General features: G+C 37.3%; 1 protein-coding gene across 3 annotated transcripts in view; it reads left to right on the top strand.

Moving 5' to 3' along the window:
• DDX10 (DEAD-box helicase 10) overlaps window positions 1–27,143 on the top strand; it is a 267,786-nt gene that overhangs the window by 182,141 nt on the left and 58,502 nt on the right. The window lies entirely within an intron of this gene.

The raw sequence follows: 27,143 nt of genomic DNA on the forward strand, positions 1-27,143 counted from the left end.
TTTGCCCTTAGCAACCTTGATAGTTTTGTGACTTGCTTATCTGATCCCTTCACCTTCCTACCCTGCATACTTTTAATTTGATTTGTTTTTCTCCATGGTGCTTACTTCTTCAAGACAGTATGTAAAAGCATGCCAGTTGCTGTTGCATGTCTTACCCTCACTAGGATATGAGCTCTGTGACAGGTGTATCACTGATGCCTAGCCTCATACCCAGCAAATACCAGGCAGTCCATACTTAATGAAGGAGTGAGTGAAGCAGTCCCTTGTTTTCACTGTGATAATGTGATGTAGCAGAATTATAGCGTGCTTTATATTGGAAGGCACAGGGATCCCTGGGTGGCGCAGCGGTTTGGCGCCTGCCTTTGGCCCAGGGCGCGATCCTGGAGACCCGGGATCGAATCCCACGTCGGGCTCCCGGTGCATGGAGCCTGCTTCTCCCTCTGCCTGTGTCTCTGCCTCTCTCTCTTTCTCTCTCTGTGACTATCACAAATAAATAAAAATTAAAAAAAAAAAAACGACTTTATATTGGAAGGCACAATAGCTTTGGGGATATTTCGGGTTTATTTCAAAAGAAGAAAAGTAAAACAAAGTGAAAACAAGGAGGGGGACTAGAAAGCAGTGTTACTGGGCCTACTAAATCTCGGCAGTCTCTGTACACTGTATTTCTCCAAGTTCATTTGTAAGCTGGAGCATTTTCTCCTAGAAAACATGTTGCACGCTGCAGCTGGTTTCCATTATTACTTGGGGTGACCATGTCAAGTACCATACAAGCAGGATGCTTAAGAGGGAAAACGGGTGCGTGAATTACTAGGCTTGGATACCTGGTACTCACCAAACCCAGGCTGTACAGTCACCCTCGTGCTAAGAAATTTAAAAAATTAACAAATGACTGCAATAATAGTAATGATTTACTAAAATAACATACTTTGCAATGTTCTGAATTTGCCCTTAGTTAATTATTTTGCAATTATCTCTCTATTCTTCCCTTTGTACAATATATTCTTAAAAAACATCTTGTCAAATGTTCCTATAAATACCAAACTCTGGTATAATGTTATATCAACAAGATAAATCACAAGTATGTAAGAGATTGATGACTAATTGTCATCAAAGTGAACTTAATTTTACATAATTGATTTTCTATTGTTATTTGCCCTCCATATCCTTTAGGATCACTGTGTTCTCTTTTAACATGTGTAAAACAAGCAGTTTCTTCACTGTGTTAGCTCTTTCAGAGAAAAACAAACTAGTATAAGCCTAAGATATTTAGGAAAACAGTCCTCATTTCCTTAAAATGAGTGCTTACGTGAGTAGAGGGTGTAGCCTATAAAAAGTATTTGAGTTGCACAGAACCAGGGATACTTTGAGATAATATTCTCCCCAGGTTTAGACAGCTTTGGTTTGCAAAAAAAACTTGTTTTGACAGCAAAAATACAACTATGTTTTGGTTCAGTTGCTAGCTTCTTAACCGATTTCTATTATTTCTGGCATGATTACTATTCTGCCCATTTTAGAAGAACTTCTGAATATATATTGTGGTACTCAGTGGTGTCTGGTAGGGTGTGTGTGTGTGTGTGTGTGTGTGCGTGTGCACGTGTGTGAATTTGTGGAAATACTTGTCAATATTTCCCCTCAGCAGTGCTTTCTTATGCAAATACAAATGTGTTGTTTATCTCAGAAATATAGATGTGCATTTTTCCTATCAACTCCCCCACTCACCTGCTTAGTTTTCTTTCAGTTCTCTTCTCTCTCTGTCTCTCATTCTCCTTTCCGTTCAGTCACTAATGCTCCTATCCCTTCGGCCCCCATACTATAAAATCTTCTGAAAACTAGAAACTACCCTCATTGCATATGGGCTGTGCTGTCATTTGAAATCTAGAGCCACTTACGGAAAAGAGACCTGGAATGGATTTGTGAGTAAAGTCTTTATAGTAAACATCATTGACATAGTTAAACATCCTGAGTACAGGATTCTTTATAACTCTCTCCTGAATCAGTGAAAGGTTACCCTGATAGTGTGCATTATCACTTTGGGTTAGCATAATTATTATAGTATTTAAGTTTGGATTAAGTGGCCATATTTTTCCATTGGAAAATACAGCCTCAGTGTGTCCACTGTCTACTTTTCTAAGTAGGTGGACAGGATGTCTTTTTCCTGTCCTTTACTATGTGAAGGTCAGGTTTGAGGAGAACTTGACACTCTGTTCCTAAATAGCATGATACATATCAGGAATGAGTGTGTTGTATCGTCCCCAGGGAAAAAGGCTTGCACTCTCCTTCCCTTCCATCTTTTCACCATCAGCTTTCCATCCCAGACGTGGTATGCCTGATAGTTCAGGGAGACATCTTTTTTACCCTCCCAACTGATTGAACATCCTATTTATATGGGAGCTGACCATCACAGAGCTATTTTTCCCTCTTCATTTATCATTCTTTCTGTCTTATAACATTGTCCTGGGTGTTCCAACTAAGAAAGCTTTTTTTCTTTTTTTAAGTTTTATTTATTTAAGTAATCTCTACACCCAGCATGGGGCTTGAACTCATGACCCTGAGATCAAGAGTCACATGCTTTTCCGACTGAACCAGCCAGGCACCTCAGGAAAACTTTTATTTACCTGAGAGCACCTTCTCTTGGGGACAAATTCTTTTATAGTCTGCATATCTGCTTCTCTTTTTCCCCTTATAGGGAATATTGAATTTCTTTCATAAAACCTCTTTTGGAAGAGGTTAAATGATTGGCCCAGAAGGAGAACGCAGACTTAATGTGCTCTGACATCTATGTTGCCTATGCATTTTGTTTGACCTAGAACATCCCTTAACTATTTTGTTCATGATACAAAGCTGCCTTGTAAGAAAGTTAAAATGTAATTATGGTTTTATCAAAACAGATTATACAACACCAGTCCCAAATAAGTTACTTTATTAATGCTTTATTCCTCTAGGTATTGGACTACATTGGATCAGACCATACCTGAACTGTGTTTCATTCAAATAACTCCAAAGGGTCTATTTCTCTGAAATGCTTGAGCTATTCCCCAGCAGGTCCTGAAGGAGGACACATTCCATTTAGTTTGTGAGATTGCCGAGGATCAGGAGTATTGCTTTAGGTGACCGCATTGTGTTTTCACAGCAACAAAATTCAATGTTTTATAGCCACAAGAAGTGCAGCAAAATTGGTGATTAGCTCAAGATGACCTAGCTTATGAAAATGAAGCCAAAAAAGTATTCTATGTGATGAGGAGCAAAAGTTGCCCTGTGGAAGAACGTCATGACAATTCCAGATGAGGGTAAAGTGTTGTACCCTCCACTGTCAGACTCTGCTCTCTCAGAAGCCAGGGACTCCTGCTCTCTGTGGTACTCTGGGTGAGAGAGCTTCTTCGGCCTATCAGGAGACTCCAAAGCTCATAATTCTGTTAATTGCACTTGAAGAGATATCTGAGAAGGTGCACAACAGCATGCTGTCTAGCAAAGAGCTGTTTTTAAGGGTGATAGTTCCTTCCAGAATTAGCACTCACATATTTGAAGGAGCTTGAAGAGAGTTCTGTTTAGTAGCTTTGCCCTTTCTAATATCCTCACAAATCCAGCCCTAGTTGATCGATTAACAGTTCATTTTAGCTAGACTGTTTTTTAAAAACGATCGGTGTCAAAGTGACAGGGCCTAAATTAATAAAGCATCACTCAGTTCCTTTATGGGAGACAGTAAAGCAGAATGATAGAGGGCTAGCTCTGGAACCAAACTATCTGGGTTTGAGCACTTGGGCAAGCTACTGAAACCCGGACAGCACTTTCTGCATTTCTAAAATGAAGATAATAATATTTCACAGCACTATTGGGGGGATTTAGTGAGGGATGCATGCAAAGTGCCACTACTAAAGTTAATCATAATAAAAGATTGCTGAGCCAGGAAGAAGCATTAGGGCAAATGGTCTTCTTGACTTTAAGGAATAACTCTAGACCAAGAAGAGACCATGTTTCTGTGAAGCCTTCATTACCGTGCACGATATTTTAATTCTGTTTTAAAAGAAAAGATACTGGCTGATATGGGTCCATCTATACTGGTTGTCTATTGACACACAAATATTTCCTAAAGTTGTAATCCATGTTTTAAAAATTAGACTTACTGCATCATAGGCCTTCGTCTCCACTGAGAAAGTAATGAGTCATGGTTTGCAAGTGCAGAATCCTGGTGGAAATCAGAGGGGTTTGTGGTCACAAGCTTTAACAAAATTGCAGGTGCTTCTAATACCATTTTTAGAACTACTGGTGGCCCTTTTTTCTGTCAGTACAGAAGGATAGTTTTAGTAGTTGTGAAGTCAGAAGCGTCTCTCAGCAAGAGTTTGTTGTTCTTGTTTTTAAGCTCTTATTAGAATGCCTCTTGCAGCTGCTGGTGTGTGAAGTACACAGGTGCACAAGACTGCCTGTGACATTCAAGCACTTACCTAGGGTAAATGACCAGGTGGCCACGAGAACAGTTGGAAGAGGGAAGGGTCTATTTCCACAGAGAGACACCCCAGCTGTTATTCTGCCAGATGTTAGCCATAACAACGGTGGCTGTCTGCATGGGCGCTCCAGTTCTTGGAGTGCTTGCATATAGCTTGCTCCTGTTGGTCAGCTTCTCACTACAACCTTTGCAGTGAGGTGGATGGGGACTACTGTTGTATTAGTCGGGACTAGAGGTGGACAGTGAGATTGGAAAGGCCACATGAGTGATTGCAGGGGGCATGCATGAGCTTTGCTATTTTATCTTTGTGTCAGTAACCATAGTCTGATGTAGGGAACCTGATTGAGTGAGTGACGTTGTTGTGTACACTAGATTGTATCATGTTCTCAGCAAACCTGTGGTGTAAGTACTATTTTCTCAGTTTTGTACATGCAGAAAACAGAGCCTTGGGGAGGTTAAATATTAGGTTGAATTTTTAAAAATTACTACTACTTGACAACTTTTTAATGGACATAAGCAGCAGTTTCATATGGTTCAATTTAATAATTAACTCAATAATACTAAATGGGCATGTTTGTAGGTCTCTGATCCATTTTATGTTAATTTTGTTGTTTGACTCTTAGAAGACTTATTTTCACTTGGTTTTAGGTTCTTTGAAAGTACTTTGCTGTTGTCTCCATGACCTACTTGAGAGTTATTACTTTCTCTCATAAAATGAGGAGCTCTAGAGTCAGAGAGCTTAAGTGATTTCTCTGAAGTTGCACAGGTTATATGTCAGGGAAATCCTCATACTCCAAACTTATTTTCCTTCTATGCCACATCAGTGGACAAAATGGTGAGGGGACTTTGAAGTCATGAGAGACAAGGAATGGTTACAGAGGAACTGTGGATGTTTAACTTGGCAGAGAAAATATTTAGGAAGGGAAAACAACATTGACTTTTGAGTCAATCAGATTTGAATTAAAACCTGTCCCATTATTTGCAGCTAAGTAATCTTGAGCAAGTTTCTTTTGTTCTTTCTTTCTTTCTTTCTTTTTCTTTTTCTTTTTCTTCTTTCTTTTCTTTTCTTTTCTTTTCTTTTCTTTTCTTTTTCTTGGCTTTATTTATTTATTTATTTATTTATTTATTTATTTATTCATGAGAGAGAGGCAGAGACATAGGCAGAGGGAGAAGCAGGCTCCCTGCTGGATCCCAATGTGGCATTCAACCCCTGGACCCAGGGATCACACCCTGAGCCAAAGGCAGATGCTCAACAGCTGAGCCACCCAGCTGTCCCTTGAGCAAGTTTCTTAAGCTAAGTTTCTTCTTCTGTCACATGGGGCTGTACCTAAATCTTGGAGTTATTGAGAGAAAGAAGGTAACATTTGTGAAGTACCCATTAATGCTTGGCATGTAAGAACTCCTCCACAAATTAGTTCCCTTTCCTACTGTTTCCCCTTTAGAAGAGAGAAAATGCATCCTTTTCTGTTTGTTGTGGAAAGTCACACTAAAGGCCATTGTATGAATGTTAAAATGTGGCAGGTTTCATCATAGGCTTTTTAAGGATTTCCATTAAAATAATACTGCCACCATTACTAGCTACATCCAAAGAAAAGTCAAAGGTTCCCTTTGTTATAAAAAGGATTCTTAGTTCAATAATGGTTGGTCCAGTTGACCTCCAAAATCTTTCCTAGTTTTTTGGGGAGATAGCCATAAGCATAGAGAACAAAGGGCCAACACTTGTAACGTTGTCTTCATAAACCATCAGAATATTCTGTAAGAGTCAAAATTTTGGTACATTTCTAAGATTGCTTTTTCCCCATAAAACTTGAAGATATCTAGCTCCCATTGTGGAAAGGCTAAGTGGATGAAGTCCTGGTTGTCTTGTGACTAATTTTATGTACCACATATAACTTTTCAAAAGAATGTTCTTGGATTAAAGCATGGCACAAACTTGAATATAAATAATTTATGAGGTTATTTTATTTTCACAGTTCTTTGAAACTCATCAGCACCATTTGTCTTGTTTGTTTTTTTTGTTAAAGATTTGTTTATTTATTCATTAGAGACACACAGAGAGAGACAGAGACACAGGCAGAGGGAGAAGCAGGCTCCATGCAGGGAACCTGACATGGGATTCGATCCCGGGACTCCAGGACTGGACCCTGGGCTGAAGGCTGCGCTAAACTGCTGAGCTACCTAGGCTGCCCCAGTCTTGTTTTTTTATGATCTAGATGTTCTGGGGGGAAAAGTCTGGTAAAGTTAAGTGTATTTATAGTTCTTTAAATTTATGTAATGCAGGTTTTTAATCTACATTTAAAAGAAAAATGCTAAAGGTCAGGGAATTAACAATTTATGCAAATTTAGTTAATTAGTGGCTAATGGAGATCTCTGTCTTGGTTTTGGCATTCAGACTCCAAGTCATAAAATTATAGAAGTTTGTATCAGGAAGAGATATTACAGACAAATTCCTTTGTTTTACTTGCAGGGATTACTCAACTACTTAGAGGAAAAACAAAATTATACTAATACTTTCAGGCTTCCAGTCTTGAGGTCCTGCCATTCAACCAAATTGCTGCTGATTTAACACCTCTCAGGAAGGAATCTGATAACACTTTGTCTTTTGCAGACCCCATAACAATATAGCAAACATAGTTACCAAGAAAACATTTTATATACTTAAGTTGATTGTTTATGACAATTCAAAAGTGTGTCTATAAACTCATAAATCAATTAATAAAATGATAACACATAAAATAACTTTATGTAATGCTTTTGGGTATAGATAGCACAGGTAGAAATCTCATTTTAGTAACCTGTTGAGATTTTAGAAGGTTATGTTCTATCTAAATCTCAGCCACAGTTTGAAACCTATTGTTACATCATAGTTGCTATCAAGAACTTAATTGACTTTGTAAAATATTTGTATAAAGCAAACTTGTATTGGAGGTTTATTGTGTTCCCAACCAACAGCTAAGAGGGAGGTTGGTTATGCATGACTTGTTTGGAGGCATGGGGAGGTACCTTCTGAAGGTAAACTTATATTGTGCACATTTGCTATGTAAAAGGTATACATTTGATAATCTAATCTAGTGGACCTAGGTAGCTATAAATGCTGTCATGGGAATCCTGTAGAAGATACTGTTGGACCCTGGCTCACGGGTGCCAACGTGGCCCGGTGGACGCCCCAGAGACTCAGACCCCAGACAGGCAGATGCAATTAGCAAGAGGGTTTATTGAACGTTTGCGCAAAAGGGCTCTCCGCCTCCGAAGAGGAAAAGAGCCCCGATTAGCAATTACAGGTGTCTTTTAAAAGGCAAAAGGAAAGAAACTTCCTAAAGACAAAAGAACCGCGGGAGTCGCATGGCATCCAGGTTGATTTTGGGGAGGGTCAACATGAACCTATTCAGGGACATTCCAATCAGGGTGTGGGGGGGGAAACGGTTTTCTTGTAAACAGAATGCTTTTAGTTGCTAAAATTTCAGGAAGAAGACTGGATGGGCTGCCTCTGGATTAGGGCTGGCCCTACTTACAAGGGGGGAGGTTTCTTCAATACTTGTGTAGCTCTCAGGCTTTTGTCTTGAAACGTAAAAAGTTGAAAAGTTAGAAAAATGCAGTTTGCATTTGATGTGTTGTTTGCTGTAGCTTTCCCAATTTGGCAGAATTCATTTGATCATTTGAAGTAAAACAATCTAGCCCAAGGAAAATAAATTTCACATCCAGAAAGCTTTATTAAGGGAGAGCCAGATGATGCTAGCTAATGTTCCTTTTTCCTTATCTTGCTTCTATTTGTATGTTGGTGATTTCCTTTTCACCTCTTGTCTTCCTCTCTTCCTTTCTTCCTTTATTTCAGCAGAAGGAAGATATGTAAAGGAAAGCTTTTTAAAAATCGACTATTTGAAAATAACACCCAAGACAAAATACCAGACTTTACTGTCTTTGAACCTTTATGTTATCCACAATTAAGCATATACAGGACAAGAAACTTTTTTGTTTGAGACAGCATTTGCAAGTATGGAAAAGTTTAAAAGCAAAAAAAAAAAAAAAAACCATAAAACAGGTGGACTGGACAGAAATTTTTCTTCATTTTTTGTTTCTCTGGAAGAAAAATCAAGTAAACTGAGATGCCCTGAAACATGTTACAAAGAACTGGTTGTCTCAGTGAACTTTAGATGGCCTGTCAAAAGTTTTCTATAAATTACATTGTGGATACAGATGTATATCACACCATTGCTACAGATGATTTTTTTTGTATCTTATTTTCACCCCTTTCTCTTGGCCAGCTTCTGTTTCTTCGCTATGATTGCCACGCTGGTTCTCTTTTCTTGCTTTCTTCCTGTAATACAGCATTGCAGTTTTTCTTTGGGGATGAAATTATGATTGCCTGAAAGTCATCTTTTTTCCTACAGTAGTCCATCAATTATGACAGAGTTTAATGTCTCACTTTGTTTCTTTCTGATAAGGTCTTTATATTTGACATATTGTTATATTGGGATTCTCCATCTTGAGAATTTCTTGGATAAGATTTGGTTAAGGTTTGGGTAAATACTCACCAAGGCCATGTTTTAGTGTGAAGAGCTTGGGCATTGCTGACAGACAGACTTATTTTTATCATCTCAATTCAGAAACTTAATAGGCCTGTGAACTTGGGTAAATTACTTCTCTAAATCTCAGTATACTGACCTACAAAGTGAAGATGGCCTCTAAATAGAACTGAAATACTTCTACTTTTATTACAGCTTCTGTGGAGTTCTACTGTCAGCACCAGCTGGAATCAGGAATAGAAAAATTTTTTCCCATTGGAAGTCACCTAAACATTCAGTTCAGTTCATTTGCTGCATTCTTCCTAAGATAGTCTCCTATTTATGTGTATAACATTTAGCTTATACTCAAGCTTAGATTCCTCTTCAAATTCCTGAGATAGAGCCATATTCATAAATAATATTATCTTCCTGAAATAGTAACTTCTGCATTGCTCCTACTGATGAAAGATCATGAAGTAAGAATTGCACTAGGCTTTAGCAGCAGTTAGTAGTACATGATTACATAACATTTGGCTGGTTCTTTTGATGCGGGGACATGCTGAAATGCAAGAAATACCAACAAAAATGTATTACGTGGACCTGTTTTGTTACCGCGTTATGATAAAACAGGGAACCCTGCTTCTGACCTGAACACTCTGGCCAGCTCTGGATAAGTGGCAGGAATAAATTAAGAGTCATCACTATTTCTACACATAATAACTTGTTAATTAAAAAAAAAAAAGATTTTTGCCTTGTAATGGGGTTATTCTGACATGGCTTCGTCAGATTGTCCTTTTTTTTCAAGGTGACAATCATATCAAAATTTTTTTTGCTACTTACATATATCAAGACCAGGTTTTTATTGATGTAATTGCATACTTTTCTAACTTTAAGACATGTTCAAAAAATATGTTGAAAGGAATAGTTGAAATTTTGGAGGAAATTTACTAATATGTGTATCTTTTAAGACTAGCTTTGAAGAACACCTCTTTTGACAAAGTACTTTCTTGGCATTTGTGTTAGCTCTGCTGCTATAACAAAATACCACAGACTGGGTAGCTTAAATAACATATTATTTTCTCGTGGTTCTGGAAACTACAAGTATACAATCAAGGTTCTGTCAAGATTGGTTTATGATTAGGCCTCTCTTCCAGGCTTGTAGACAGCTGCCTTATCACTGTATCATCCCATGACATTTCATCTGTGCATGTGTATTATGGGAGAGAGATCTTTGGTGTTGTCTTCCTCTTCATATAAGGATTCCAACCCTATTAGATTAGAGCCCTACCCTTATAACCCCATTTAAACTTAATTACCTCATTAAAAGCTTTATCTACAAATGCAGTTACATTGGGCGTTAGGGCTTCATGATACAAAGAGGACAGGGGTCACTGTTTTTAATCCATAACAACATCACATTAAGCATTGCATATATGAACATTAATTAGACTTCATCTTAATCATCAAGAGGCTTGTTCTCTAATATAGAAGCCCAATGTATAAATAAATTATCAGAGTGTAATCCGGTAGAGTAGCAGATATATTCAAATGACAGTATCATTTTAACTGGAAATGAAAACATTGTTGTTTTTGTTATGAATAAGGAAAATATAGGCATTCTGGGAAAAGTAACATCATACTACAGAGCTGAGCTCTTACAGAGTTAAGTGAACACTGTAGTTTTAAACAGGAAAGTGACATAATCTGATTTGTATTTTAGAAAGATAGCTCTGGTCATCTGGCCCAGACTCCAGACGACGGATGTATAACTCCCTGATTCTTTAAGCACTTAATCCAGGCTATTCCCAGGTGGTACATCTAACTGTATTTCTGGGAAGAGCTTTATTCTACTATGCTATTTTGGAGTCTTTTCTGATATTGACCTTGAATTTTCCTTATGCAGCTTAAAGCATTTTTACATTGTTTTCTTTGACCCAAAGGAAAAAAAAAATTCTATTTTTATCACAACCACTATATAGATAGACTGTTACATACCTTTTTGCTTTCTCTGAACTTAGCCATATGTTTCTGTATTTAAAACTTCCCCTTAATCATTTTTGAAGTGCTCTTTAAACTCTCACTTTCTCTGCATTGTGAGCATAAAATTTTACAGCATCAAAAAAGGGTTCAGTATTTTTATCCTGTAGAAAGCTCTGTGAATAGTCAAACTGGTGGCTAACTGGGAGTTCTCTCCCGCAAGATGGGAGAGGTTGTTAGGTTTCAAAAATGGTTTCTGAGTGAAGATTGGCGTTGTGGAAATTTTTTCATTATCAATTTGGTAATGTGGAAAGCTTAGATGTGAATTAAAGATGAGTTCACACACTGTGGTTATAATGGCAAGCCTGATATTTGAGGTAAAACAATCTGGGAAAATGTACCTTATATAACAAGGTTAAAGGAATTAAGTATCTTGCCTAGAGGAGAAAAAGACTGAGAAAATTTAAAAACCACCAGAAAAAAAAATATGTGTGTGTGTGTGTGTGTGTGTGTATATATTATATATATATGTATGTATGTATGTATGTATATTTTTCAGATGATCATGGTAGACTCCATTTTCATTTTGGACAGAACTAAAGTATGTCAGAAGGATAGGCTTACCACAAGAGCTGTTGAGTCTGGAAATTTCAAGACAGGAGGATCAGGAATCTTTTCTGGGGAGGGGCTGAATAGATATGCCTTCTTAAGTGCCCTTTAAATTCTGTGCTTACATGAGGTTTTAATACACTGTGGCTGTTAACAGAGTCAGAGCTTATATTCTGGGTAAGATCTGTGCTTGATGGAAAGGAGGGAAGGGTGATTATTGCTGGTCAGAGACCAGAAATATTTTTTTTTTTTAAAGGTTTTTTATTTATTTATTTACGATAGTCACAGAGAGAGAGAGAGAGGCAGAGACACAGGCAGAGGGAGAAGCAGGCTCCATGCACCGGGAGCCCGACGTGGGATTCGATCCCGGGTCTCCAGGATCGCGCCCTGGGCCAAAGGCAGGCGCCAAACCGCTGCGCCACCCAGGGATCCCGAGAGAGACCAGAAATATTAATAATTAGTTCTTTGCTGTAATTTTTTGTTTCTGATTGCTAGGCAGGGTCATTTTTCAGTGATCGGTTAGTTTAAATATTATTGTCTGTCTCTCTTACCATTAATTACAAACAGGTTAGAATCACCAACAAACAATTGTCTTTAACACCTGCTTGTTAGAAACAAGGAGTCTGTGCCTTACTTTCTGGTAAAGAGAATGTCCACTAATTTCACTCCGAAGTGATTGGTAAAAACCACTCCATGCTTCCTTCTGTAAGTGTATTCAGTGTCTCCCTTCCAGTCTTCTTTCCCACTGCCATCCACTCCGGCTTGAGATTTCAGTTGCGTCCAACCACATTGCTATGAAAGCTTTCTAAATGACTCCAAACTCTTGGAGGGGCTGTAGTTCACATACAGTGTCATGGATAATGTCACCTTCTGGTTCAAGGTAGCCCTGTGATACCCCCTTCACCAGCTCTGCATAGTTCTGTACAATTAATCCAATCAAAATGCCCTTCTTACTGTGTTGGTCTGTTGTTTAAGAATCTTCATATTTCCCCTTTGCTTCTTAGCTAAAATCAGAGCTCCTATTTGGAAATCTAGCTACCCGCCTCATAGATTATTTTTACTTTATTTTGTGGTTTCCCCTCACTTACTACTTCCTAATATGAGGGCTACTCATTTTCCTCAACATTTCAGACTCTGAACATTCCCAAAGACCTTCCTAGTCCATAAAAACCATGCTTCACAAATATCCTTTCTCGTTTTAAGTGTGCTGAGGGAAGGGGTAGAGAAAGGAAACTACACCAAGTGGGCCAGGAGCTCCCCACACCATCTTATTTAATCCTCTTTCCAAATGTATGACATCTAGTTACTGTAGCGATTTGACAAAAGAAGAAATAGCATTAGAGAGATTCAATCATTTAGCTGAAGTTATATGCCTCTTAGAGTTGGAATTTGAAGGTGGGTTTACCCAATTCTAGAACTTCCATATTTGTTTGTCACTTAGCCCTTCCTATATTTGTCTATATTTAGCAACAGGTCAGGTAATATTTTCTTTAGTTTTATTTAGGCTATGACAGCCTCTCATGGAGACTACTGGGGACGTTTCTCTCCTGTCTGTCTCACTGCAGGGTTATAGTGGAATAGTATGAACCCTTACAGTTTACTAAAATAAAGTAATCATCGTGATAATAAGTGATGTATGTCAGACAACTAAAATATCTGCCCTGTTCACAAATGTTGTTTTATCCTGTGGTAGGCTATCCTTCAAGAGCAAACCATTGGAATTCATTAACAAGTGGACATATTCTATTTTTATTCAATCTGTTTATTTCCTGATAGAGGACGGAGCACCATGATGGTTGTTAACTATGAAGTAATCATGGTTTGTGGGGGAGAAAGAAAACTGGAAGCATCCCATCCTCTCTCAACTAGATGAAATAATCAGTCCAAATTATTCAAGAATTCTCTAAAGTCACTTTCTTGTTTTTTTTTTTATTATCTTCCATGAAGTAGTGTGTGTTCAAAGTCTGTCCCCCCCTTCTATAAAATCTGAGAGCAGGCAAGGCAGAAATGGTCCCATTTTTGTGTTTGCTAATTTTAAGAGGATTCTCCACCATTATGATGTCATGGTGTTTATTCACGTAATTCCACATCTCACCCAGAAATGGAAGCAGCTTTTAGAAAGAGCAAGTACCTAATAGTCCATGGGAATCTGGTTGAAAAAAGGAGCTTGTGTGTAGTTCCACTTTGTAAAGACATACATTCTATAGGCTCATTATAATTTCATGTTGACATCCATAATGTAAGCAGTGAACCCTCAATCGTGTAGGTAAAAGGTAATTTGAAACATGCTCACAAGGTATTACGTAATTAGAGAAATTTGTTGCTCTTCATTGATGGATAGGAGGTCAGATTTTTAATTTTCTTATGTCTCTTTGGTTTCTTTTTCTCTTAGTATTTTAGGAAACTACAGAAAATGAGTTTTAGTTAATATTGTACTAAACTATTCTAATAAAGGATTTGGAACAGTAGACTGGAATTAGGACACTATGCTTCTTGCTCATTCTGGGTCAGTGACATCACCTTAAACAGATGGCTTAAAATCTCTGGGTCTTCACATTTCCTCATTTATTTTTAAAATGTTACTTTCCCATGTAAATTTCTATGATTCAATCATGTCTTTGCATTCATTCTTCTTTTTTCCTCCTGCCATTTAAAATAATGATCCTTAAAGATTAATTGTAAAAGAGCGTGAGTGGGTCTGCCCTCCCTCCCTCCCTCCCTCCCCTTTCTCTTTCCTAGTCTTCTCTGTCTCTCTTCTGATGTGCTCTCTGCTTAAGAACACATTGTACTAGTTTCCATTAAAGCTTGAGTTTTAATACGTTAGCTATACTTTAATTAAAATTAAAAACTTGAAGAAAAAAAAACTTGAGTTGTAGCTCACTCAGCAGGTTGCTAATTATGTTTGGTATACCAAAGAAAACTGAAGATAAGTTTTTACCCATATGACTCATAAAAGCAATGATCATACTGAAAGTCTTTATTTCCTCAGTAATAATAATCATGAGATTCACAAGCCGATTAGTAGATTCTTTTTTTGGGGGGGGGTGTCTTTGGATCAGTCTATAATGGAATGAGGTTCCATATATAGTACATACTGTTTTGTTCTTTACTTTGGGGGAATACATAGACTGGGGAGAGTGGGGGAGGGGTGGGGTGGTGACATCATGCAAATGATTTTACCCTTTTTCATTTCTTTACAAATATATGCAGATCATACCTTATTGAGGCTTTTTTATAAGAAGTGTAGTCTAGGATGAGTGAACACCAGAGGAATAAATATTCCAGATCTGTTTTAGGGGACTGTGGCTCTGACCTTAGGGAAGATTCCTACCCCCCCAATTCTGTGACCTCCTCTGCGATAGAAGGAGGTTGAACTAAATTATTTTGGTAATAATTACAATCACTAACATTTCTTGATTACCTGCACAGATGTGTGACCTGATGAGGTAGGTTCTGCTATTACCCTACCCCATTTAAAGATAAACTGGGAACACCTGGGTGCCTCAGTCGGTTAAGTGGCAGACTCTTGATTTCAGCTCAGATCATGATCTCAGGTTCATGAGATTGAGCCCCACCTCAGGCTCTGCATTCAGCATGGGGTCGGCTTGTCCCTCTCCTTGTGCTCCTTCTCTTGCTCATGCATGCTTTGTCTCGAATATAAGTAAATAAAATCATAAAAAAAAAAACAAGCTGTAGTAGAGATGACCTGACTATTCCCTGCCTCTAAAACTCATAATTTGACCAGTTTAGTACACAGCCTTCCATTTTAAGTGGTTCGTGATCCTGCAAACTTCTAATATAGACTTACCTATCTTACAGTGTTCAGAATCTCAAGGTACTGCTCATATCAGTTGCTTTAGCCTTCCTATGTAAATCTTGTACACCCTACACCATATCACGGTGCAAACTTCTGACACCACTGTTTCTAAACAACTTTAAAATACTCTGTACTTAAGTTCATAACACTCTGGAAGGAAGGATCGGCAAGTGGGTATAATACAAATAAGAAAGGAGATGTGGCAGGTGTTGTTTAGGCAGCAAACTGGCGGAACCCAATCCAGAACCTACTTCGGGCTCCTCCGGTTTCAGAAGACCATGAACCTATAATGATTGCTTTGAAAGGTTTGCTAAAAGAAAAAAAAAAGACAAAAAGAATAAAGTCACTTAAAGGCTCTATCAGATTACTACTGAGAAAATAGTAATAATAGAGATTATATTATGTAATATTCTTTCCTGTGTCTGTGCCTTTCCATCTGTTACCAAGAATAAATTGTCCCAATATTTACCCAAGGTCTGTGTCTTTACTTGGATGCTGGGTCGCATCCCTTCCCTTCTACTCAGGAGCTTTGCTCTTGAATTTCCCTGTGTCTCTTTTGTAAAACCAATTTCTCCCTCTTTATCAGATCATTCTTTTTTAGAGAGAGAGAGAGAGCATATGAGCAGGGGGTGGGGGGAGGAGCAGAGGGAGAGAATTCTAAGCAGACTCTCTGCCCAGCGTGGAGCCTGATATTGGGGTCTGTCTCACCGCCATGGATTATAACCTGAGCCAGAATCAAGGGTCAGATGCTTAACTGACTGAGCCACCCTGCGGCCCTACCAGTTCATTCTTACAAGCAAGCATACAGTCATGTAATATCTGTCATTGTGAAGGGGGGAAAATCCCTAGATTCAGCATTCTCCCTTAGTTTTGTCACATTTATCAATTTCCCTTGAGAGTAAAACTCCACAGAATTTTCTGTGCTTCTTTGACCACTTCCTCATCCCTCTTCTCTTCAGGCTCATTGTTTGGGATGCTATCCGTCCACTTCACCCAGATGTTTCTTTTTACCTCCCCAGCAACTTTCCACTTGTCAAGCAGTCAGTGCCCAGTCTTCATTTTACTGGACCTCCCATCACTTGACCCAGTTGTTCATTCTTTCTTGAAACCTTTCTTTACTGAGCTTTCAGAGTATCCAGGTCTGAAAATCTCTCTGGGAACCTCTCCATCTCTTTTGCTAACTTCTCTTCTACTTCTGTACTTCTAGTTCTTGGAATACTTCTGGGCTCAATCCTTGGACCTCTTCTCTGGGTTTACTCATCTCCAGATGATCTCCTCCTTCCTCACCACATAGATATCATCCTTATGTTGATGATCCTAAATCTGTATCTTTAGCCTCCACTTCTCTCTTGAGCTACTGGTTCATACATTTAACTGCCTACTTAACAGTTTGGCTTGGGTGTCTTTTCGGCATTTCAAATATATCATGGCTAAAACAAACGTTTTTTTCCATGCTAAGCAAGGAAATTCATAATAAGCTTTTAAGATCAGTAAACTAAAGGGAAAAATAATTTCAGTGGTCTCCATTCTTGGGAAAGCATGAGGATGTTACGTGATTGGTGGAATGTCAGTTCATCTTCACTTGCAGGCAATTCCTAAGGTATTCTATTCTTTCCCATGAAAGAAAGAACATGGTAGGGGAGTCATTCTTGAAATGGACCTATTGCCAGAGAGAGTCTGTCTTAACAAATGAGAGACCTCCGTACCTGGCAGTCATTTTCTCAGTGCCACCCATTGCATTTAGGTGAGAAACGGGAAAGGCAAGACATGTTAAGTTGAAGTGCAAGCTAAACAAGCTGTTGACTTAAAAATCTCTGCCCCAATTTCTGCCGTATTTACACATCTCCACGTCTTCGCATCATGGTTTATGATTCACGTAGTTGATTGGGCTCAAATCATAAGAGTTCCGTGAAACCCCCAAATTCATTGCTATCTCTGGGTCTTTACTGATGGTCCCTATACTGAAAATGTTTGTTCCCCAAGTCCATGTGTGGTTCTTCCTTTCTTTTCCTAGCCCCTCCTTTGCCTTATCTTTCCCCTTGATCCCCTCCCCCTCCCCTATCACTTTCCCCTCACTCTCTCTTCCTTCCCCCTCCCCCCTTCTCTTCTTCTCTGTCCCCTCCTCTCCTCTTCTTCGCTCTCTTCCTTTCTCTCCTTGTCTCCCTGATACCCCTGCTCTCTTCCCCTGTCAGTTGTCTTCCTGCTATGGTGATGAACCATCTGAAAAACTATACAAAAATTCTTGAAGAAAACACATTTATTTTTTATTACCAGGTTTCTGGTGTACTGGAAGTGAAAGAAAATCCTCTCTCTTCCCCCTTAAAATCTGGGCTTTGTGAAAGGACTGCTGAATTTTGCCATGAAGATCCATCCTCATTTGAGTGCTATTTATAATATTGCTTTGACTGCTCTGACATCTAAAAATGTCAGTGACATCAGAGTATCAGAGTAGCTTTTATTTTCTTGGAATGAAACAAATTGAAACCACAGGATAGCAGTTAAAGGATACATTTCTTGAGAGAGAGCCAACAAACATTTTTTAGCTGTTTACTGCCTTATGAAGATGATCATTCTTTGAATCTGTGTTCCTTTGTTGTTATTGTTTACCAGCAAATATTATTCTATTAGCCACATAAAACTCTCATGAGATGAAAATGTACATGCTTTACAGGACATTAAGGGTTATCATTTTTATTGCTGTTGTTCACATAATGAAACATTTCCAGATTCATCTTCTGGGAAGTCTTGAACACCATCCTCCTCTTCCTCCTCCACTGAACACAGCAGTCCCTACTTATCCATGGGGGACATGTTCCGAGACCCTCAGTGGAAGCCTGAAACTATAGATAGTACCTAACCTTGTATATGCTATCTTTTCTCCTATATGTACATACTTACCATATGAAGTGGATACAGTAAGAGATTAACAGAACAACAATAATGAAATAGAACGGTCATAACCATATACTGTAATAAAAGGGAAATGTGGTTTCTCTCTCTGTCCCATATTATACTGGACTCACCCTTCTTGTGTTGATATGAAATGATAGAATGACTTCATGATAAGATGATGTGAAGTGAATGACATAGGCACTGAGGTACCACTAGGCCACTACTGACCTTCTGACAGTTTGTCAGGAGGAGGATCATCTGTTTCTGGACCGCAGGTGACCATAGGTAACTCTGGAAAGCAGAACGACAGATGAGGGAGGGACTGTTGCATATAACTGTTATAAAATAATATATGGCATGGAAACATTAGAAACGGAATAACTGGTTACTTATGTGTTTTAGTTTTGGAAATACCTACAATTTAGCAAAATTTTATAATTCACAGAGAAACAAAAAGTTAGTTTCTTTTCTGCCATGTTAAGGCTTTAAATAGAAATACTTCGTTGCCATATTATACATAGGCCATGTAGGTATCACATAATGTATTGCTTTACCCAATACAAAAGTCAAAGCTGTTAATCACAAAGGAACTAATTGATCTTTAGCATTAAGTACTTATTTCCAAAACAGAAAAATGTCAAAGCATTTCTTAAAATCTTAGAGGTATTTTTTTCCTCATATTTGTGTAGGTAGCAATTTAGTTGCTTGTGCAAGTGTTCTTATTTTTGTTTTGTTTTGTTTTAGTTTTATCATTGATTTTTTTTCCTTAAGAACTGTTGGTGATACAGCAAGTTTGTTAGGCTCAAAGTGGATAACTAGTGAATTCTCATGATACAGAAAATAAACTCCTGTCTGAAATAACCTGAAAGTCAGTCTGCTAAAGACACTGGTTAGAAATAAATTAAAGGCTTTTCCCCCCTCCTTCTAGTTACTAAATTACTCTTGATTTTTTATGACCGTTTCAATCAGTGGAAATGGATATTGCTTTGTTTGAGATAGTGTTTTTAATGCTTATAAGTCTTATTTTTAAGATTAGATGACTCAAGGATTTTAACAGCCCTGTCAGTCACTTCATAAACAAGTCTTCTCAGTAGAGGAGTAATGATTAGAATGAAAATAAAGATACCAAACCACTTATATTATAGGCACTGAACTGTAAAAATCATCTGTCTATAGGGAATGTCAAATTAGATTCAAATACAAGAAAATACTATCAAAAAAAAAAGAAAATACTATCAAACTCTAATGTGATTTTATTGATAACATATTGACAGACAACATGCATAGCTTCAGTTATCTTAAAATACTTGCATTTTCTATCTCTGTCCCTCCCTCCATATATATAGATATATATATATATATATATATATATATATATATATATCTATATATATGGCACCACCCTCTTAGCATTGTAGTTATGTTTGCCAAAGAGGCCATTAAACTCATTTTTTTAATTATACAAAAACCCAGTGATCGTCTTCACATGTAAAGGATACTGCCTTCTGGTAATTGCTACTGCTACCATGCCTTGACTATCTCTGTATATATTCTGCATGAGTGCAGTCTGCACACAAAAGATTCCTCAAAGACTAGAGCTGTAGTGTTGAGTTTATGCTCTAAAATCTGTTTACTTTCCCAATTGAGTAAAGTTTGCTTAAACCAAAGCACTTTACCAGGGAAATTGGACATGCTGTACTCATTGTAAACAAGAAATGGGACATAGATTTTTAATATATCTGACAAGCTTTATCAAATCCCCCCCCCAATTTAAAATTTCTATTTGTAGTCTGCTTGGCAGATTTTCTTGGCGTTCCTCTCTATGGTTGAAATCTAGTTTAATAAAATATTAGATACTGTGATTTAGTAATAAGAACACAGAACATGCAGTTAAACGACCCGATTCCAGTCCAGAGCCTGGTCTTTACCAGAATTATGGCTTTAGGCCAAGATATTTAAGATCTCTGAGTCTCCTTTCCTTGTCTGCAAAATAGAAATAAGGGCCCCCAAAATAGATTGGTTTGAGAATTAAGAGTCAATATAGTCAACAATGTGTTTTTGTATTGATTGTATAGTCATCAGAATTCTTATAGATACTATTTTTTCTTAATAATTGAGCATCCCACTGTGTTTCCAGGTCTTCCTCAGCTTTTATGATGATTACATAGTATGTATATGTCAAGAAGACAGAAGATCGAGCTAAGTCTGTATGACCCATAACACAAATTGCTTCTTTCACCTAAAAGTTCACTGAACCCCAATTTTTACATAATTGAAGATTCCAGTTAGTTGTGTTTGAATAATGGAAGTTTTAGTTTATGACATTGAATTACTTTCAGCTTATAAAACTTAAGCCAGAGCACAGCTGACTGTAGAAAAAAATTCTAAATTCTGTAGCCACATTAGAATAACTGGAATTATAGATGTTTATAAAGACACCGTCAAGAGGTTGTTTATGATAATAGTAATCAACTGTGTGTTCTTATTATGGATTATTTTATTATTTGTTGTTGTTGTAAAACAAGTAAAACAGAATTAAAGAATAAATACAATTTCAGCAGAACCAAAACTAAGAAAGAAAAGCATGAGAAAGATGAAATGTGCTTAGAGTTTGGTTTGAATAGCCACATTATCAATATAGGTGATTGTTCTGATGACACATTGAGGCGTTATATTAAAAAAAAAAAAAAAGTCCGGTGGGTAACATACCAGGTCTTTAATAGACATTTTCTTTTTCTTTTCTTTTCTTTTCTTTTTTTTTTTTTTTTTTACATTTTCAATAATTAAATAGGTTAAGTAGTAGCAGTTAGATTTCTTTCATGGTAGAGATTTCAAAAACAGATTGCAACTATTGAATCTCCTCTGTAAGAGAAAAATACGTGAAACTTGACATGGGATCAGACATTACAGAATAGACTGACCAGTAGATGTTAGGTATTTGTTAGGTGTAAATGTATGGCTGCCTTAGATGAAGTCCCTCCTTGAGAATGTCACAGTTCTGAGTATTTGGTAATTTTACTATGTCTTCTGCAAGGGCAAATACATTATGAAAGAAGTGTCTTGAGATAATCATAATCTCATAAGAATGAGAAAAGAATAAAGACTTACTATGGTACCCCCATTTTGTGCTTAGAAGAGAACATCCCTATGAACAGGCCATCAGTTCAGAAAATATTGATCCATGTCACTGTGATAGAAACTGCAGCCGAGAGAGACTTTGCCTTCTGCCTCCTGATAGCTTGTTTGGGATAACAGCTGGAGTCTGGGTAGGATCCACCGACAGTATGTTGCAAGTGCCTTATTCTGAAGCTGTTGCTTTGTTCTCGGTGTCTCTGGTTGTCACCTGGTACCTGTGATGCCTGAATGCCCTCTCCAATTTCTGCTTTTTTTTTTTTTAATTGAAAAATTTTTTATTGCTTTTACTGCTAGAATGAAAGTTTTAAATGCCTCTCAGTACTTCAAGTTAGAGTCCTATAGCAGTGACACCCACTGTTCAGCAGAGTGAGCTTTTTTTTTTTTAATTTTTATTTATTTATGATAGCCACACAGAGAGAGAGAGAGAGAGGCAGAGACACAGGCAGAGGGAGAAGCAGGCTCCATGCACCGGGAGCCCGACGTGGGATTCGATCCCGGGTCTCCAGGATCGCGCCCTGGGCCAAAGGCAGGCGCCAAACCGCTGCGCCACCCAGGGATCCCCAGAGTGAGCTTTTCATACCCATCTTTTATGGTCGTCAAAATTGTATTTTAGGCTCAGGGTCCCTGGGTGGCTAAGTCAGTTGAGCATCTGCCTTTGGCTCAGGTCATGATCCCAGGGTCCTGGGGTTTAAGCCCTACATCAGGCTCCTTGCTTGGCAGGGAGTCTGCTTCTCCCTCTCCCTCTCTGTCACTCACTGGCTTATTTCACTTAGCATGATCCCTTCAGGATCCATTCATGTTGTCACAAATGGCAAGATCTTACTCTTTTCTATGGCCAAGTAACACTCTGTTATACTCTGTCTCAAAGATGACAGAAGCACAGTTACTATCATTTGGGGAGAGACAAGAATGGAGGGATCTACCCAGTTCTTTTTTATGATCAAAGAAGTCCTTAGTTTTATAAAACTGATAACCTTGGGCTCATAATTTATGAATTTATTATGAATATACAATTAACATAATTTATGAATTCCAGATTTGCTGAGCTGGCCCTTGCATACTTCATTAGCCTGGGCTCTCAGTATTCTCCCATCCTTCATTGCACTGAAAACCACTCTTCTTCCCTGCCTCTTTTTCTTTCTCTTTGCCCTGTAAATTCTAACCCATCCTTAGGACAGGTCTTTTTGTGAAGTCTTTATGGTCCTCTTAGATTCCTTTTCTTGTGTGTATGTGCACACTAATAAAGTAGTTTACTGTATAGAAATCTTTCACCCACTACACTGGCATATAGATGATGAATAAATATTTGCTATGAAAAGAAGGAAAAGATGATGTGTACACGAGAATTACATAAATTCATGCTGGAGCTCTCTGGCATAGTGATTGTTGAGTATTTATACTGATATGAAGATAATTGTTATTAACATCATTTATTTAGTAGTTCTCATTGTGGGTGAAGGATAGAGAAGCTTGATTAAATTATCTTTTGTGTGTGTGTGTGTGGGGGGGGATGTCTTAATTTTCTATTGAAATCCAAAGATTTGGTTTCTGGCTCTACTAGTAACTATACTTAAATATATATTTTTTAAGATTTTATTTATTCATGAGAGACACACACAAGCAGAGACATAGGTAGAAGGAGAAGCAGACTCCCTGCAGGGAGCCCAATGCAGGACTCCATCCCAGGACCCTGAGATCACAGACCTTAACCAAAGGTGGATGTTTCAACCACTGAGCCACCCAGGCATCCCTATACTTAAATTTTTAATCCTATTTCTTTGTCTGTAAATGTGAGATTCTAGCACCTTTTCACCCATTTGTTCATTAGACCAATATTTATGTTCTGGACATTATTTTTACTTATAAATTTTAACCTTTAAGTTATTATATATATAATATATATATAATATATATATATATATTTTTAGTCCTATTGCCCAAACCTTTAGAAAAATGCACTAAAACATTTGTTTTATCATTTTCCTCTTACCGTATTCTTCTGGCAAACTGCACTAAATTGTCTTTGAAATACATGCACTAGGGATTGTAGTCTCAACTCCTTATCTCTAAATAATTATACATGGGTAGGTGATTTAAATCTTAGCCCAGTACCTGAATTATGTACAGAAATTTCTTTTTGTCAGTTTCTTATCAGGGCAGCATTGATTGCTAAGTAGAATATTAAAGAGATTGATATGTAAGATTACCTATTTTTTTCCAAACAGTAACAGAAATAATAGAAGATAAAAACTTTCATGCAAATTTATGCAGTAGATAAGTTAGCTGTGATTTCCAAGTATTCATCTCCTCAGAATATGTTTCTCCTGTGTCAACAAAACATTTGCTTTGCTTTTGTCTTGCTGAATGGAAAATTGATTATCTTAATTGAACCTCTGTTCAAACTCACCAATGACTGTGACAAACTGTAAAGAGAGAGAATAGGGAATTTCAACTCTTGAAAGGGGTTTCACTGCACAGGTGAATTTTATGAAAATCTAATTTGGATATTAAAATCATGAACTAGTTAATTTATTTCTTGGTAAAAAAAAAAAAGAAAATCACATAAGTGAGAGCATGGGAGTAATACACTTTGTACGTCATACTGTCACATAGAAGGTAAAAGGTTGGTGCTGAGATGTTTTATATCTAGCAGGGAGAGTGAGAATTAGGAAATAGTAAAGTTGAAGTATCTTAATTCATTCTTAGGTCTTTAAGGTGAAGATATAAAGATACAGGAAATTGATAGTAAGAGATTTTTATCTTTTATGTAATGACATACACTTCAGATGGAGATTCTTATGTAGAATTTAAGAAGATGTATTTTTTCAATTTAAAATGAATTTTATCACTGTTTGTGATATAAGCACATTGCTTACTATGTGCTGTAGATCCTGAGTTTTCTGATTTTAATTTGTAATTCATTTCATCTTTACTTGAGAATGAAGCCTAAAGTGAATAGTGAAGCAGATTTAAGAAAATATTATAATGGCTTGTCTTAGAACTGGCTTTTGTTAACTTTTGTAAGTAAAAATTTAATTCTTTTGTTGCCAAATTGTCATGGGATAGGTAACAAAGTTAAGAGCATTCAAAATGCAGAATGTCTTAGAAAATGGTATTTTCCTCATTTAGATATACTTCTTAATATTCTTACTATCCTTTCGTAGAATATTTCATCCTTAAAAACATTTAAATTTCTGGTAAAGGACATTGTGACTTTTCAATGAAATACTTAATGTGAAATATTAAGGGAACTTGGGGACATTTAGAATTCCTTTGCATTTGAAGAAGAGCCTCTTCATTTACTCTATAGATTATTGAATACCTTCCTTTCTTCCTTCCCTCCTTCCTTCCTTTGGAAATTTCCCACTCTATCTAGAAACTGTGTTGGATTTATAGTAGGCATTTATGCTGTGGCCTATTTTAGGTAGTTTGTAACCTAAATCGGGTGAGATTAGAATTATCTACCTTGATTAATAGAAACAACTTTGAGCTTGGTAATTAGAATGCATGCAGGGACCACTCTTAGGAATTCTTGAACAATAAAATTCACTATTTAAAGGAATGAGAGTTTTCTGAAGCCAGTGTAATACTCTTTAGAATCCTTTTCCAGAATATGAAATGCATCTAGTGAATGATTTACCTTTTTGCTTGTTGCACAAGGCATGACTTCTACCCCCCCCCCTTTTTTTTGAGTCCCATTGTGTTATATTGAAATCTTGTATGTTCTCCTTCAAATGTGAACTCAGATCGGAAAACTTTTCTTTAGTCTCTTGTTAAATGAACTTTTCCCAAAATCAGACTGCTATTTCTTAGTGAATATTAAGGATTCACTGGTTTTCTTTTTGTTACATGTTAGGTAATATAGCAGCTAGACTCTAATAGCTTTCAGATATAAAGGAATTATGTTTCTATATTTTAGTAATACATTAAAATTAATTTTAACACCCATCTTCTAAAACTATCACACTTTCTCTATGTTCTAACATAAATTTCTTTTTATAAGGAGGAAATAATAATATAGGCTTACTTAATAATACTGTTATAGCACTAGAATATATCTTGGGCATATGTCAGGAGATTAGAATTTTAATCCAAAATCCAGTAGTTTTGAATAATATAGAGGTAGTAGTTGAGGAAACATCCAAGTCCTGTTTTAAGTGTAAATGCTCAGATACTAAACATGCATGGTACTTGTTTTCCAGTTGTCTTGCTTTTGGAAAATTCAATAAAGCTCTTCCAGATAACCCAAAAGTTATCAACCTACTGCCCAGAATACCAAGTTGTTTTCTTCTTTTGTTGTTTATAGTGAACCATGAGTGCAGAAACATATTAGTAAGCCACAATTAAGAATCCGTGCAGCCCCATCCTGCTATCTGCAACTAGCAATTTCTAGAGCAGTAATCCCTCATGTTTTTTCTTCCTGCCAATGCATGTTTCTAACTTTTCTCCTCCTGGGCCCCATTTGGAAAGGAAATGGTTTAGGCATGTTTCTTGTGATGTGTTCTTGTGAGCGATGATAAATGCATGTATTGGAATCTGTCTAGCCATGTCTCTCTTGTCCTAAAATACTAACCCGTGCAGGTTTCAAAGTTGGAAGTTGTCTAATACTAAAGTAGAAAACCCAGTCTATAGTTTATTGATAAAACAATGATCATACCTGGTCTTTATCAGAATTGTCACTGAATTCTGTTTTGAAATCATACCAGTTCTATAACTGAGGCTTACTCAGAGGAGTTCAAGTCAGCTTAGAATTAGATGTCGCTTTCAATGTCTTGTTTTAGTTGCCTTTCTGTTGGGAAGGAAAGAATTTTAGTGAGTGCTACCTCTTGCCAGAATACTTTGTACACATGTAATTTTTATGTGAGCGTGGCATTGTCTGTCCTTGACTGGAAGACTCAAAAACTAAAGATGTAGACTTAGTTCTGCCATTAACTTGTTTTATGATTTTAGGGAATTTGCTTAAACTCTATAGGTCAGCATATGTTTGCTTCTACTTATTTGTAATCTATAAAGTTGAGAATATTAGCTAATAATCTTTTTTCAAAAGATTTATTTATTTATTTTAGAGAAGGGAGGGGCGGAGGAAGAAGGACACAGAATCTGGAGCAGACTCCCTGCTGAGCATGGAGCCTGATGTAGGGCTCCACCCCACGGTTGTGAGATCATTATCTGAGCTGAAATCAAGAGTCAGAGGCTCAACTGATTGAGCCACCTAGACACTCCTAATAATCTCTTTTAATTGTGGTAAAATACATAACACAAAATCTACACTTTTAACTATTTTTAAATGTACGGTAGTGTTGACTACATACACATTATTATGGAACTGATCTTTAGAACTCTTTGACTTTGCCAAACTACAATACTCTACCCACTGGACAGTTACTTCTTTTCTGCCTTCTCTCAGCCCCTGGCAAGCACCATTCTATTTTCTGACTTGAAAAGTCAGAAAATTTGGACTCATATGAATGGAATCACACGGTATTTGTCTTTGTGATTGGCTTATTTCACTTAGCATAATGTCCTCAAGGTTAATCCATGTTGTACCATGTGTCAAAATTTCCTTTCTTATTAAGGGCTGAATAGTATTCCATTATATATTTATGCCACATTTTGTTTATACATTGATCTGTCAGTGGACATTTAGGTTGGTTCTACCTCTTAGCTATTGTGGATAATGCTGCAGTGAACACGGTGGTCCAGATATCTCTTTGAGATCCTTCTGGTCTTTAACTTGCAGTTCTGATGGTGAAAGGCAGTGATTGCAGTG

This window comes from Nyctereutes procyonoides, unplaced genomic scaffold (genome assembly GCF_905146905.1).
Source record: "Nyctereutes procyonoides isolate TBG_1078 unplaced genomic scaffold, NYPRO_anot_genome, whole genome shotgun sequence".
Taxonomy (NCBI): Eukaryota; Metazoa; Chordata; class Mammalia; order Carnivora; family Canidae; genus Nyctereutes; species Nyctereutes procyonoides.